This window comes from Eptatretus burgeri, chromosome 20 (assembly GCF_056783735.1).
Source record: "Eptatretus burgeri isolate ZD-2024b chromosome 20, Ebu_testis_v1, whole genome shotgun sequence".
Lineage (NCBI taxonomy): Eukaryota > Metazoa > Chordata > Myxini > Myxiniformes > Myxinidae > Eptatretus > Eptatretus burgeri.
In genome coordinates, this window is record NC_140980.1 from 1,070,434 (window position 1) to 1,087,023 (window position 16,590).

Sequence of the window (16,590 nt, forward strand, 5' to 3'; positions counted from 1 at the left end):
CCAGACTGCAGACGTGTTCTTTAGACGAAAAGCCACTTCGTACATTTCTAAGCAAAGGTTCATTTTTTATCAGCTCGGTCACTCTGCTCCAGAACAACACATTTCTTTACATTTAGGGCAAAAGTCTTTTGGCCAGAAATGACAGCCAATTCAACTTGCAGCATAACAGTTACATTTCTAAAACTCCATTTGTTACAATTTAGAATACATTAATATAAATTTTTCCCCCACACTGCCAAGGTAAGTGAATCTCTCCACGACCTCAACATCCTCACCACAAACAGGCACAGACAGGACAGATGCATCCAAGATGTCATTGAAAGCCTGGATCTTAGTTTTGATGCAAGAAACCCGTAATCCCAGCGGCTCCGACTCCTCATTCAGCACCTCGAGGGCCCCCAAAAGGATATCTAAAGTCTCCGCAAAGATGACTGCATCATCTGCGAAATCAAGATCAGAGATCTTGACATTCCTAAACCATTCACCGCAGCTTGATCTCTCTGACATCCTCCCTCGAATCCAGTCCATACAAGTGCTGAAAAGTGTGGGGGCAAGTACACACCCCTGACGAACTCCAGTAACAACTGGAAATAAGTCAGAGATGGTACCACCACATCTCACAGCACTCTCAGTACCAGAGTGGAGTTCAGACATCAGATCGATCAGTTTTGGTGGCACCCCACGAAGACCAAGAATCCTCCAGAGGACATCCCGACTCACTGAATCGAACGCTTTGCAGAGATCAACATAGGCTGCAAGCAGCCCCTGCCGAAACTCTCGTCTGCGTTCGGTGAGGACACGAAGAGCAAGGATACGGTCAATCGTTGACCTCTTTGGTGTGAGGCCTTTGGTGATGATCTTTGATCATCATAAGTACTGTAAACCTCTTTGCCTTGGAAATCAGTGCTTGTAATCTCTTTTGCCAGCATGTGAAAGAGCTCTGTTTTGTTCTCACTAACATGAAGAAAGCTTTGCCAGTTAGTTGGCACCTTTGATGAAAGATCAAGTCTCCTCCTCACTCCCTTTCCCCTCTTCTCTCTTGTTGCTCTCTTCAGGCTGTTTGGGTTGTTAACATCCCACACAATATGAAGTTTGTGTGCAAGATTAAGGTCATGTTGGATATATGGTAGGAACACAGTCTTGGTGTAATCATTAAAAGTCTGGGAGGTTCCTGGTGACAACATTTGAACTATGACTGCACCCACCATCCAAAACGAGTGCAGTCACTTGTGGGATTGATTCTGGTGGTTCTGCTGGAGCTAGAGATTCAAGTACTGTAAGTAGATCTTTGTTGCCAGATCTCATGCCACCAGTCTTGGCAAGTGCTGGGGACAATGGCTGTTTTTCATGCTTGAAGAAATCTGCAAGATTTCCTTCCCTAGTTTGGCATGCAATATATAATCTGGAAAACAATGTGCAGTCTTTCTTCATGGTTGTCACCACAGACTTCTGTTTCTGAAGACTGTTTTTTGTGGAAAACAACTGGAGTTTGTTTTTCTTGATTGGATCTGTAATTGGCTTTGTTCTGTCAACAAACCTCTCTTTGACAAATTGCTCATATTGCTGTTTTCCCAGTTTGAATACATTTTCTACTGTCCTGTGGATATTGGAGTCCATAATGATCTTGGTATCCACTGTTAGCAGATCACCACTGTCTTCCTTGAATGGGGTTCCCATCTCTTCAAATACATCCACAAGATATTTCACTTCCTGGGCAAAGTTAGTTTGGACTGACATGGTTTGCTCATGATGTTTTGTCATTAATCATGAATGGGACTGTCTTCAAACTCTGCGAGAATCCTTGATATTTCAGGCCCTGCTACCATCCATCGCCTTGGGCATTTGGATTATCTGTCAGGCCAATGGCCCCACCCTCACTTTTCACAAGGGCATTACCTGCTCATGTGCTTGATCTCGTGCCCCAACAGAGATGGGACGTGTTGTCTTGTATGCAACAAACCTCCCTGAAACGAATTATTAGTAAATGGAGGGATGCATAATTGACAGAGTACATATCTCTGACGTGAACAGAGAGCCACCGTGCATAGTTGTTGTGGTCCAAGCTGAATACCCATGGAATGAACAAAACAAGTGATTCCAAGTACAGAGGAAAATCTCCTTTCCTGATTGCTTCAATAATCTGAAGAATGCAAAGCTGCAGTTCAAGAACAAGTGCCCAGTATTGGAACTGTGGTTGTTCAGCTGACATTTTCTCCCTCCATGCTGCAAAATACAATTGTTGCTGTTCATCTGAGACAGTGGTTGTGTATCTGTCATATGCAGTATGCTGGAGTATAAAGAGAGCAGCAGCTGCCACTTGGTGGGCATGTCTGGTTAGGGTTACATGTGTGACCTTGAACAGAGAATCAGCAACCCCACCTGCAGCAATACCAGCACTGGAGATAGCAATTGTCCAACCACTGCTGTCAAGCCAATCATCTATGATCTTAAGAGCTGCAATTTCAATGTGTAATCCACCAAACATTATTACATATTTATCTTCTCCATGTGAAGCAGGGAAGTTCCATTGTATAGTTTTGGCCGGAGCGAATAGTGGTTGGTCCATCACCAAAACTGGAACCTGGCTTGGATTGAGGTATTCAGTTGCAGCCTTAACAACATTCATTGCATGGTGTATCATGGTGACTGAATGTGTGCATTCTCGGAAAAGAGGCATGAGGGACACTACTGTTGTAGGAGATATAGAATCTTGCTGCGCTGAAGCATGCCATGAAACGAAGTCTTCTTTGGTCAGCTCGGGTTTCTTCAGCAGTTCTCTAATATGATGTAACCAGTCATTTTCCCTTGACAATCCAAGAGCCGGAACTCGGTTCTCTGGCATAACCGGTCCATTTACATGAGGAACAGAAAGATCAGGTCTAGGTCGGACTACTGGAGGAACATTTGTGTATGATGCAGGAAGTGCCTGGATCTTTTTTTCCCTTCTGAGTTGTCTCACTTATCACTGGAATAGCACGTGATGTTCCTTCATTTTCAACTGATGGTTGTTGCGTCATGGACATACCTGTCCCATGAAAAGAATCTTTGGCAGTTGTTGAACTCGGGTTGCGATCAATATTGTCTTACTGCTGCCACACCAAAGATGTTCCTTGCAAGTTTGGGGGGACAAACCACTTGTAGATGCAGACACAAAACGTCAGTACAATTTTAAAACATTTATTGAACAAACAGATTTTATGTGCCAGCACAGGAGATCCTGGACAGACAAGTTCACTCCAGATCTCTCAACATAACCGGAGAATCTTCGTCTTTATAGAGTTTCCAGTAAGACACAGTTTTTATAATTTTCTGACACTGACGCCAGTTCGCCCGGTCTTGACAATTTCCAGGTGAACCTTATCTTCAGTCTTCTTTGACAGCTCCTGCTTAAATGGTTACAACACATATTCAAACCCAGACATATTAATCGTACATAATGCAAGAATGACGTCAAACGCTAACCCTAATGGCCATTAAAACAAGTTTCCATCTTATGTAGGTTAAAAATCAGTCTGCTTCTCCCAAAACTGGGAAGATATATTATCTTGAAGCGACCAGAGCTTCGTGAATACATCTGGACTCCTTCTCAAATCCACATTCCAACTTGTTTGTGTCTGTTTTAAAAATTCCTTTTGATAGCTGTAAAAATGATCGGCAATTCTTCTTATATTCAACTTACTGGCAAAGTTCAACCTGTTTACACATTTAATATACAGGTGATCTTTCGATACAGAGGAGAAATATAATTATGTTAACTCCAAATGGATACATACTTCAAAAGAATCATATCGTATTCGAGTACATTCTACTTCAGATTTAACATTTTTCATTTTAATACCAAGTTTTAATCATCATCAACTTATTTATTTTATCACCCCCAAACCCATCATGATAAAATGTTTCTACACACTCCTTGCTCATCATACATGGCACAAACTTTGTGAGCTATCTCTGTAGAAATTCCTAGGACACGATCATATGAGAGACATAATCCCATGTTGTGGAGAGTATCAACCAGACCTTTCTTTCTCGTTTCTCCATGGATCTTTCGTGCTAGATAAATAGGTAGAGGTGTTTCTCTCTCCCTGTTGTGTCGACTAGCTGTGTTTGGTGATGCCCGGCATGTACTGGATGTGTTGACACTTGAACACAATAAGTTGTGAGATAGTTTGACTTGCACGGGCGGTTCGATTTTCTCGCTCATCATCACACTCCATTCTCGCACATTCCGGTTCACTCGCTCTCGGCACACACTCCGTTATATTTACACTCCGTACATTTGGCACTCCAATAAACCCCGAGTCCTTTATTCCCCCCAAGCTCACCAAACAGCCATTTACATCATGCACGTGCCCAGTCTCACCATGACTCAAGATGGCCACATTCAATAAGAGGTAGAGGAAGGTCTAGAATTAAGAAGTGGTGGCACACACTAACACTACAAACACACGCAGATAGGGAACAAGTATACCCGATGAACCTCACGGAGTAAACCCCCTTTCTTTTCTCCACACCTCGTCAACACCACCAGCCACCCTCACATGAGGCTCGGGATGGCCATCCATGTTCTGGAGCATCATGGCATTGGCCAGACATGCGGTAACGAGATGCAGAGCGTGGGCATGCTCCCTAAGTTCATCAGTTGTCATGTCTGCGGACACATTAGGTCCAACCTGGGTGAGTTTATAACCCTCGATGAGGTCTCAAACAACCACCTTGTTTACCTTATCTTCAACAAATCCGTGGTAGTTCCCTAGGGTTGCGTCACCCATCTCAACGAGGAGCCGCCCGCTTTGCCCATGCCAGACGCTTGAATTTCGTTGACCTCACTTCTTGCAGATCTCTGCGAAAACCAAAGTAGGGGTTTGTTCCTCCAATCTTAATGGCAGCGAAGGCATTTTTCCATTCATCCCTGCAGAGTCGAGTCAGCAAAGGCCAAGGGACGTTTGGATGCTCATGCAGAGCCATAGCTATCACATCTAGAGATGTGAGGTCAGATCCTGCCGCTTGAGCAAGCGCAACTCTCAAGCGAATTGCAGCAGGAGGGATGAATCACAGCCACCTGCGCAACACTCCAGCAATATTCCCATCATTTACAAGATGTCCGAAATTGGTCCAAGTTAGCATCACGTCCTCTTGCTCAAGGGCATCGGCAATGTAGGACATGACTGGTTGAAGATCAGACACCATTCCAGAGAGTTTCTGGGATGAGATGGTACCTCTCATGGAAAAAGACACTAACACGAGCAGGACAGGGTACAGACATCGATTCCGTTGGCGATTCCCAAAAGTGGTAGTGATTCTCTGTAAGTCCAGGAGACGTTCCGTTATGTCATCGGTGCTCCAACTCCTCTGTTCATAGTTCCAGTACCTGATTAGATCCCCTGCAGGAGGGTGCTGATCATCAAAGACCATCCGTTGTAGCTCTTGTGTCCAGTCCGCGAATCACTCCTGATCCTTTAGATTCTCCTCATCGGCGAGGATGCGGCCCAACTCTGCACGAGCATCCGCAGTGTCCAGTACCATGGTCCGAGGGAGGCATGGGGCAATAATCTCCAAGATTGTCTGCTGCCTTCTTAACCGGGGTTCCTGAATACGGAGATTGCATATCAACACTGGCAATACGAGACCATCCAGGTTGAGATTGCAATGGTTCACCGCGTCACTAGTGAAGGGAGCAAGGTTCACGCTTCGAACAATTGACAGAAGTACGGATGAACCTAGAGCTCCCAGACAATTGAAAACTTCCTGATTGTCCGCTGGCTCGTGAGGGATCACATTCTCATCCACGGCAGAACGTGGAGCCTCATTAACTCCCTCCCAAGGGCAAGGTCCAGTAGGTTCTCGAGCCTCCGCCATCGTAATTCTTCGTGCCCTCATTCGGGTAATCAGAGCAGACTCCCGACCTGGTCCTTCAGATGCTGGACCAAAACCGAAGAAATGTGCCATACTTACAATCGATGTCAAGGAGAAGAGTTTGAAAACAATTTTGTGATTGGTTATTCTCCATTAATACTGGTCAGTAGTAAATATATATGGCACAGGGCTCAGATAGCACCTTGATAAATAATTAAAGGAGGTAGAGTGTAACAGTGAAAGAAAATTGGACTCACCTATAACTCACCTTCACTGCACTCACCTCCTCCTGGTTCGTCTGAAGGACCTGTACCCTCTTCGCTTGATCTTCGAGCACTTTGTCACGCTGTAAATATAACAACCAACGAGAGAGAAAAACCCTGAAAATTTCTGAAGAACAATTGAGTTTGTCAAAGCCGAGTCGTCAGAGGGTTTGTTGATTCAGTTTGCTTCAGGACGGGTTTTCGTGGTTTGAGATATTCTGCTCTCCCCCCCCCCACCCCACTCAAACCCCACTCCACTCCACCACAACAAATCTGATGCTGCAGTAGATGAGGGTTGAGGAACAGGTCCTTTCGGAGACCATTTGATCGTTCTTCGGAGGGAAAATCGCGCCGGGCGTGATGCTTCGAGATGGCGAGGCAGGTAGGTGCTTGGGGTTGGCACACATTGCCGGTCCTGCAACTTGTGTGACCTTCCACGAGCGTTCAGGGTGATGGTCCGGACCTTCTCCGCACCCGTGTGCCGACGCTGTATGAGCTACGAGGGTGCGTACCTGGTGGAGCTCATGCTGAGGAGGAGCATGTGGTCAATTAGTTAGCACGGAACCGATCAACTGTCGAAATTTAGCCAACTAGTTAGCGATCAATTAGTGAGCCAACTGTCGAAGCAGGTTTTCCAGCTCCCTCAAAACAGTAAAAAAAGAGTAAGTTACATGCAAGCCATTTATTTGATAAAACAAAAGAACACTTCCGTGCACGGGAAGGAAGGTCTCAACTCACAATGATATTGCGAGTTGAAGACTTAAAGTTTACATAGAATCTTGAGTATATATATATATATATATATATATATATATATATATATATATATATATATATATATATATATATATATATATACAGTTTTTATTATGACATCAGATGGACTTTTGTGGACTTCAAATTTGCAACATGGAGAGGGGGAGGGGGGAAATAGAAAAGAGCCATGGTTTGCCTTGCTGACTAAATGGTCACCAGACAATGGTCATCAAACAGATTAGATTTTACAAGGTTGTTTTCGACTTGAACAGAGAAATAAAATGCGTAGTCTGCTTTTAACAAACTTTCTCAGCATATACATTAATTAAATCTTTTTTCAAAGCACTAAACTAAGACAATTTTGTATTTTACATGATTATAAATTCAATCAATAATTCAGTTTCCACAGTGCCTCGAGGTGGAGATGGAACACTGTTCTTTGTGTCCTTTCATTACATCCTTAAAAAACACTAAGTTTCCTGTTTGTCATAATTTTTAATTTTGTTTCAATTCGGGAGGCAGATTAAAAGTATTATCTTCCTCCTCCATTTCCACGTGCAATCGGGACAGATTCATGGCCAAAGTACTGATGAACTCTCCATCCCTAACCCTCATTCCTTCCCACATCCTGAGTTTGTCCAAGTCTCCCTCGAATTTGTCCTTTAACTCACCTGTTGGTGTTCACCACTCTCCCCTCTCTCTCTCTCTTGTTACTTTTGTTATGATCCCTTCAGTGTTCCAACTCTTCCACGAGCCTCGAATTTGCATTCAAAAAAAAAAATCGGCAAAACAATCCAACCCAGATCCCTAAACGTGTGAACATTTTCTTTCTCAGACTTGATCCGTCAGTATTAGTTCGGATTCTCCTTTTGTTAGACTTCTGTGATGAAGATATTTCTTCATATGGATCAGTCGAGGGGTGAAAGATGACTGCAACCCCTTCACTCATAAATGGGGACAATCTGCCCCTCCCACATCACCCTCTCATTCCGCTGACATTCCCTCCCGCTCCCCTCGCACTCCCTCCTTCTCTGCTGACATTCCCTCCCACTTCCCTCGCATTCCCTTCCGTTCCACTGACATTTGTCTGTCAGGGGACACTGGACACCGTTGACCAGAGTCGCAGGGCTGAGCTGAGCTGTTCAGGGAGCAGAGGCGTAAAACTGTACGTGCGCTCAGGGTGGACAAGGAGGCCTCGGTGGGAGGAATCTGTGAGGGGGTCGAGCATCACCTGTGGACACGTGATTCTCGTCCCGCTTACAGGGGAATTCGCGCATTGCGTTCATCCAAGCCCATCCCTCGGAGCACTGCAGTGACAGCGGAGGGTCGTCGGCTCTTGACGGAAGAGTCCGAAGTGAAGACCCGCTGGGCCGGTGACTTTGAGTGGCTGCACCAGGCTGATCCACCAGCTGTCGAGTTGGACGTCAGGTGTGTTTACAATCCCTACTGCTGACCCTCCAATCAACTGTGGTCCACCTTCGTTTGTGGAAACACGGACTGCGGGGAACCGGTTGAAATTGAGTAAAGCTCCAGGGATCTGCGGCATCCATGCTGAACTTGTCAAGGCTTGTGGAAATGCTGCACTCGTGTCTTTGCTGCACCATCCACAACTAGGCCTCTGCTGTCCGCACGCGATTCCAACCCTTCGAGCCGAGCTCGCCATCGCACACTCACGACGCGTCGTACGACTTTATACCTCAAATAGCAGATAGACCGGTCCCTCTCCCTCCACGTGCCACCATCTTGACCGTGAACACTCGGTCGACTTTAATCCTCGTCGCCAACGTCACGACGTCGAGACCAAGAAACACAGAAACCCGCCTTGATTACAGATCACCACTGCGGTTCGCGGTGCTCGTTTTAATCAGCCATCTTGAGCCGCCTCCTCCTCCGGTTGGTTGTTGTTGTTTCACAGCTTCGTGACAGCACAGTGGACTGACATGGATTAAAAAAACAAAAAAATCCAAACACAATACAAACCATTATCATGGTCGTGATGATCAAAACGTTCGTGCGTGCTCGGCAATAAATAAATAATGATTCACCAATTTGTTTCCAGCTCGGAGGTCTTTTATCAAGTCAGACGCAACTGCCGACGACGATATGATCACGGTACGTGATGACGTCATTACGTTTTTTTTACGTCATTACGTCGCGCGCGTGGCTCGTTTCTCTGCGGATGTGTCCGTCGTCGCGACTTCCTCAACTCAACACGTCCCGTTCTGATTTCTTTCTTTGAAGGTTTTTGTTTGTTCACGGTTATCCCTTTGGTTGAGGATTTGTGCTGCTGGGCTGACGTGCGAGTCGGTGACGTGGACAGAAGGACTGGCTATTGTGACGTCACGACAATCGGGTGTGGATCTGTGAACCGCTCGGTTCGACGTGCATCATCATCCGTGGTTCCTGCAGTTTTGCCGAGTTTCCGCTCAATTCGGAATTTATTGACTTCAACAAGGGGGTCAGTAATTCACCTTGAGGTGTGCATGCTCACCTCTGGGCTGTCTAGTCTGGGTTAGAATCCCGACCTCGCTATAAACTGCCATCCTGGTGTTTCGCACGTATGGCGAGGTATCATTGCGTGCACCGTCCATCGGGTAGATGGTTAGCCCGAAGACCCCTCAACCAACACCGGTCGGTGGTGGATGTTAAACGATGTTAAACGAGTGGTGGATGTTAAACGAGACGCCGTTTTACCCAGCGTCTATTACACCACCTTGTGGAACTCGTCACATGAGTTATTCGTGCCTGTTTGTTGTGTCCTTTGTGACGTCATTAAACAGTACGTTTCCTGCTTGCAATGATTTTTCCCATTCTGTTTGATTGCCAGACAGGTAGACAGAGTAAAATACCGTCACTCCTCTCTGTGCAGGTGTGATCGGACAAATTCAGAGCCAAAGTACATTCGTTAAAACGAGAAACTTGTCTTCCCATTCACGTTCTGATTCGTGTTCAAAATATAACATTCGATTAAAATAAGTTGTTCTGCGATCATAAACTCACGACCGTAAACGGATCCGACAGATGGACGGACGGACCGACGTGCACCGATTGCTGAACCCCACTTTTTGCTTCACGTGCGCGGGGTAATGAATAGTCCCAAGTGGGACAGACACTCGTCTAACGATGGCGGGTGATCGTCGTTGGGTTGCATGAGGATGAGGTCATAAAGTTGGTTTTTAACTTTGATTTGATGGAAAATTAATTGCCCGTTGGGTCTGAAAGGCCTGATCTTCATCGTTCGTATGCAGCACAAGGTCACAGGGTATCACCATTGTCTGTGCCGGCACAGAGGGCATATTGTCTGTGCCGCTGATGTCGTGTCTGCCGCTGGTTAGGGCAGGAATATGGAATTTGGCTATGGTGCTGGCGATAGCTCGCCGACTCTTCGCGAAGGACAACACGGGGTCTTTATTAACGTCCACCAATGAATGCTGGCAGACCGGACATCATTTTAATGTCCATCCGAGGGACAGCGCCTGCTTCGGCGCATGCTCCCATTCCTAACCGAACCTTGTCCTGACCTTTCACCTTCCAACCCCCAGGAGTACATCTGGCTGTGACATTTCCTCCGTTCCCATGTCTTGTTCATCTGTGTGTTGTACCTTCCCCTAACAGTGACGACTATATCTACATCTCTTTCACACAACATGGACAGACATTTCACCATTCATCCCAACTCTCTCTTCCTCACATCTGGCGATTTCAGTTGTCACCAAGTAACTTGACTGGATGTTGGTACCTGTCTCACCAGCCGTGTAACTTCACCAAAGGACTTCTGTGACTCCATGGGACTGACTTAATCTGTGAACATTCTGACCAGGATTTCTCCAAATGGCAAATCCTCCCTTCTGGACTTGGTGATGACAAACTTCCCTGCAAATGTCTCCTGCTCTTTCTCTGCTCTCATTGGTTCATCTGATCATGTGCTTGTGAAAGTCAACATATCTCTGGCTATTCTCAAAGAGCAGTTCCACACCAGTGAGTATGGGAGTTCACTCAAGCAGATTGATAGGGACTGCAAGCAGCCATCCCTCTTCAGCACTGGTCTCCCATATCGACTGCTTCTGATGATAACTCAGCCTGGGAATTCATCCACAGACACCTGATCTCTCCGTCTCTCTGTCTCTCTCTCTCTCTCTCTCTGTCTCTCTCTCTCTCTCTCTCTCTCTCTCTCTCTCTCTCTCTCTCTCTCTCTCTCTCTCTCTCTCTCTCTCTCTCTCTCTCTCTCTCTCTCTCTCTCTCTCTCTCTCTCTCTCTCTCTCTCTCTCTCTCATGTACAGATTCATCCAATATCATCTTCAATTATCTTTGCCTTCATCCTGCCCATGGTCCACTGAATACTGTCGTGAGGCAGTTGATCTGAAATAACCTTCTCTTCCTGAAAGGCAAATCTGACCAAAGGCAATCTCAGCTCATTCTAAAAAGTCCACAATAAGTGTGTGTCCACTCTCAGCAGAGTCAGAAAATAACATCTGTCCAACCTCAAGATTGAAATTTCAAACTTGTCTCCATCCTCTAAAACCTGATGACATCTTGTTAAGTCTATCTCTGGAGTATGCTCACCTTCCAATCCCTTCCCTCGAGTCATCACAGCCTACTACGCTCGTGATCAGGCTAAATGCCTCAATTCTGTGTTTGATTCAAAATCTTGTGTCTCCAACACTCCACTCTCGGTGTCCACTCTTCCCTGTCGTACACAACTGATCCTGGATTCTGTGTCTTTTGCACCTGAGAAGATGAAGAAAATTCTTTCAATCCTTGACTTTGACTCTGCGACTGGACCGGACGGCATCAGCTCATGTGTCCTCACAACCTTCTCTGCTGCTCTTGCACATCCTCTCTCTGCCCTTTTCACCCTATCATTTGGCTTGGGTCATCTTTCATCTGTTTGTAAATCCGCCAACCTCACCGCATTGCATAAAAAAGGAGCAAAAATTGATCCCCTTAACTACAAAACTATTGGCTTCCTTCCAATCATCAGCAAGATCATGGAGTCCATCATCACGGTTGAAATGAAATCCTTCCTCTTCTCCAACAGCCTCATCTCAGATCACCAATTTGGTTTCAGACCAGGTCACTCCACCTTGTTCATGCTGCTTCGATTCATCCATCAATGGATGGACACCCTCAATGTCGGACATGAGATCAGGGCTGGTTCTCTGGACATATCTCTTTTGTTACAGCCAGGCATCTTGCGGTACTCTCCAATCTCTGCCTATGGCATCCAATGCCAACTCCACACGTGGCAAACTGACTTCCTCGACTCTCGTAGCCAACATGTGGCTCTCAACAAGATCCTTTCATCTCCACTCCCTGTCATGGCTGCAGTACCTCAAGGCAGTGTTCTCGGCCCAATCCTATTCCTGATCTTCATAAGTGATCTCTCTCACTCTCTGGAAGAATCCTCTTTATCTATTTGCTCATCACTCCCCCCTCTGCCGTGACATCCTCAGTCATCCTTGTTACACGCAGGCAGCAACCTCTTCCCTCTCTTCAGACGTTGACAAAATCACAAGCTGGTCAAACACTTGGAATATGTCTTCCAATCCTGACAAATCTCACTCCGAAAGGACCGTCTGGCAAACCCTCCTCCTATCTACTTTCTTACCAATCCTCTTGAGGAAGTTCAGTCATTCAAAGTCCTGGGTCTCACTATCAGCCATGATCTTTCTTGGGCAAAGGACATTTCAAATTTGGCTTCCAAAGCCAGCTGCTGACTGGGCATCCTCCAACCTCCTTCCTTGGCACACCTGAACTCCTATCCACCAATAAGGTCCTCATCCGCAGCTTGATGGAGGACTGCTATCCTCTCTCGGCTGGCTCCCCTGCCTCACGTCTTGCTCAGCTTGATGCCGTGGAAACGAAGGCCTTTGCGGTTATTGGAATCTCACGCGATGAAGCTGAGTCGATGGGCCTATCACTTCACCATCACCAACAGGTCAGTGGTCTCTCTGTCACATACCACCTCCTTTCTCGTCTTACCCCCTCTGCTCATTCTGTGCTTTGCCCCCCCCCCCCCAGATTTCTCAACGACACACACGGTTCACCATCAACCCCCTTCTCGTGAAACTACCTGAATCCAGTATCACTGCTCTCCTCCACTCATTTGTTCCTCCTTTTCTCAACCTGAGGAATCAACTTTCACATCCTCTTCAATCTCATTCTTCCCTCCAGGTCTTCAGGACAGCTGTTCACCACCATCTCAGATCATCCCCAATCCAAATCCATGATATTTTCTACCCTTGCTAACCCCACCTAAACCCTCATCCTTCCAATTTTCCAGGTTTCCCTCCTTTTGAGCTTCCTTGTGTGTCCATCTCATCCACCCCAAGCATCCTCTGTGTCCATCTCATCCACCCCAAGCATCCTCTGTGTCCATCTCATCCACCCCAAGCATCATCTGTGTCCATCTCATCCACCCCAAGCATCCTCTGTGTCCATCTCATCCACCCCAAGCATCCTCTGTGTCCATCTCATCCACCCCAAGCATCCTCTGTGTCTATCTCATCCACCCCAAGCATCCTCTGTGTCCATCTCGTTAACCCCAAGCATCCTCTGTGTCCATCTCATCCACCCCAAGCATCCTCTGTGTCCATCTCGTTAACCCCAAGCATCCTCTGTGTCCATCTCATCCACCCCAAGCATCCTCTGTGTCCATCTCATCCACCCCAAGCATCCTCTGTGTCCATCTCATCCACCCCAAGCATCCTCTGTGTCCATCTCATCCACCCCAAGCATCCTCTGTGTCCATCTCATCCACCCCAAGCATCCTCTGTGTCCATCTCATCCACCCCAAGCATCCTCTGTGTCCATCTCATCCACCCCAAGCATCCTCTGTGTCCATCTCATCCACCCCAAGCATCCTCTGTGTCCATCTCGTTAACCCCAAGCATCCTCTGTGTCCATCTCATCCACCCCAAGCATCCTCTGTGTCCATCTCGTTAACCCCAAGCATCCTCTGTGTCCATCTCATCCACCCCAAGCATCCTCTGTGTCCATCTCATCCACCCCAAGCATCCTCTGTGTCCATCTCATCCACCCCAAGCATCCTCTGTGTCCATCTCATCCACCCCAAGCATCCTCTGTGTCCATCTCATCCACCCCAAGCATCCTCTGTGTCCATCTCATCCACCCCAAGCATCCTCTGTGTCCATCTCGTTAACCCCAAGCATCCTCTGTGTCCATCTCATCCACCCCAAGCATCCTCTGTGTCCATCTCGTTAACCCCAAGCATCCTCTGTGTCCATCTCATCCACCCCAAGCATCCTCTGTGTCCATCTCATCCACCCCAAGCATCCTCTGTGTCCATCTCATCCACCCCAAGCATCCTCTGTGTCCATCTCATCCACCCCAAGCATCCTCTGTGTCCATCTCATCCACCCCAAGCATCCTCTGTGTCCATCTCATCCACCCCAAGCATCCTCTGTGTCCATCTCATCCACCCCAAGCATCCTCTGTGTCCATCTCGTTAACCCCAAGCATCTTCTGTCCAACTTCTCCACCCCATGCATGCGTGTTTTGCATCCTGTTTTTGTCTGTTTCGTCCTGATCCGTTCAGTGTCCCAGTTCTTCCACGAGGCTCGACTTGGTGTGCAAAAATAAACTAAAAAAGAGGCTTAAAAGGTGCTAAAATGTTTTAAAAGGTCTAAGCTTCTAAAGGGTCTTCACAGGTCTAAATATTTCTGGGGTCGAAGTGATCGAAAGGTATAAACTCCAAAGGGTCCAGTGGTCTTAGCAGTTGAATGGGTCCAGAAGATCTAAAGTGTTGAAGGGACCTAAAGGGGTCGGTCTTACTGGTCTTAAGAAGAGTGTTGTTTTCCAGGAAAGCAAAGATGAACGAGTCACCTAATTCACAAGACGTTGATGTGAACCAGTCACCACCACATTCTACTCCACCAAAGAAAAAGAAAACTTCTCTTTGGGAACGTCTAAAGTAAATATATTTATTTTCTCTCTCTACACCTTTTAAAACTTCTTTTTGGAAATATCGAGTTCAGAAAATGTACAAGAAATTGATTTATCAATCTTTTTCATCTTAGGTCCTTGTTCAGAAGAAAAAAGAAAGGGAAGTCTTCTGTAAGAAGTGATGACGTTTCACATCCCATGTAAGTAAGAGAAAATCTCCCTTCGGGATGTTGTGACATGAATTGTGATAGAAACAGAAATAGTTATTCCTGTCGTATCACGATCACATGATGATCCTTCATTATTTTCTCCACCAGAGATTAGAGGTTTCATGCCTGGTGTTGGCGTTGTGGTTAGGGTAGCGGCTTGGGATCCAAAAGGTCCTGAGTTTAAGCCCCGTTGGCCGCTTGAATTCATAGACACCAGGAGGTTAACTCAGCCTGTCATCCTTCCGAGGTCGGCGAAGTGAGTACCAGTATACTGGGCCAGTGTATACCCCGGTTAGAATAGGTGTACCTTATCCCTGTGTGTCGTAAGAGGCGACCAAGGTTGCGTCAGGAAGGGCATCCGGCATAAAAACTAAGCCAAATCACTCTGCGGATCATACGGATGATCCGCTGTGGCGACCCCTCACGGGAGCAGCCAAAAGAAGAAGAAGAAGAGATTAGAGGTTTCATTAGAGGTTTCGTGGGGGTGTTGGTGGACGTAAAGGATCCCATCATGTCTCTTGCGAAGCTTTGGCGAGTTATCGCCGATACCCAGAACAAATTACACATTCCTGCCATTCAACAGAAGGATTGGCCGGAGACAAACACCGTCAGAAACAAACACTGCCCAGACACGTCCGGACCCAAACACGGCTTGGACGTGTCCGGAGCCAAGCCATCCGGAGACAAACACTGCCCGGACACGTACGGAGCCAAACACCGTCCAGAAACAAACACTGCCCAGACACGTCTGGACCCAAACACGGCTTGGACGTGTCCGGAGCCAAGCCATCCAGAGACAAACACTGCCCGGACACGTACGGAGCCAAACACCGTCCAGAAACAAACACTGCCCGGACACGTACGGAGCCAAACACCGTCCAGAAACAAACACTGCCCGGACACGTATGGAGCCAAACACCGTCCAGAAACAAACACTGCCCAGACACGTCCGGACCCAAACACGGCTTGGACGTGTCCGGAGCCAAGCCATCCGGAGACAAACACTGCCCGGACACGTACGGAGCCAAACACCGTCCAGAAACAAACACTGCCCGGACACGTCCTCGTGACTATTTCGAAAGCAATTGGTTATTTTATATGACTTGGTGTCCTTTGCAAAGGTTACATGGTTTCTCTTTGTGAGTTTCAAAGGAAAATACATTTGATAACACCCCAATTCCGAGCCGTTCATCACATTCACGTCTTTTCTCAATTACAGAGCCAATTTTTTTTCCACCAGTCACATGACAATTGTGTGTGTGTGTGTGTGTGTGTGTGTGTGTGTGTGTGTGTGTGTGTGTGTGTGTGTGTGTGTACGTATTTGTGTGTGTGTGTGTGTGTGTGTGTGTGTGTGTGTGTGTGTGTGTGTGTGTGTACGTATTTGTGTGTGTGCTGTTCATAAAGTATGACATATTCTCTGATCACTCCCCTACCCCCACTACACCCACTACCCACCCCACCCCTCTCTCTCTCTTTGTCCCATACTTGCTCCACCCCCTCCTACTACAGTGCAGCATCCTCCCACACCCCTCTCTCTTTCTGTCTCCGAATGTATGTGGACGACGGTTATGCCCAGATGGTGGTTATCTCCACACGTACCT

General features: G+C 46.8%; 1 protein-coding gene and 1 long non-coding RNA gene across 2 annotated transcripts in view; one reads left to right on the top strand and one right to left on the bottom strand.

Moving 5' to 3' along the window:
• LOC147008260 (F-box/LRR-repeat protein 4-like) overlaps positions 1–14,979 on the top strand; it is a 36,143-nt gene extending 21,164 nt beyond the window's left edge. The window contains exons 10-11 of the transcript XR_015053559.1: positions 14,698–14,808; positions 14,915–14,979. The gene's annotated coding sequence lies outside the window, so the exon portion shown is untranslated. The remainder of the gene's footprint in view (positions 1–14,697; positions 14,809–14,914) is intronic.
• LOC147008251 (uncharacterized) overlaps positions 1–16,590 on the bottom strand; it is a 298,248-nt gene that overhangs the window by 149,642 nt on the left and 132,016 nt on the right. The window lies entirely within an intron of this gene.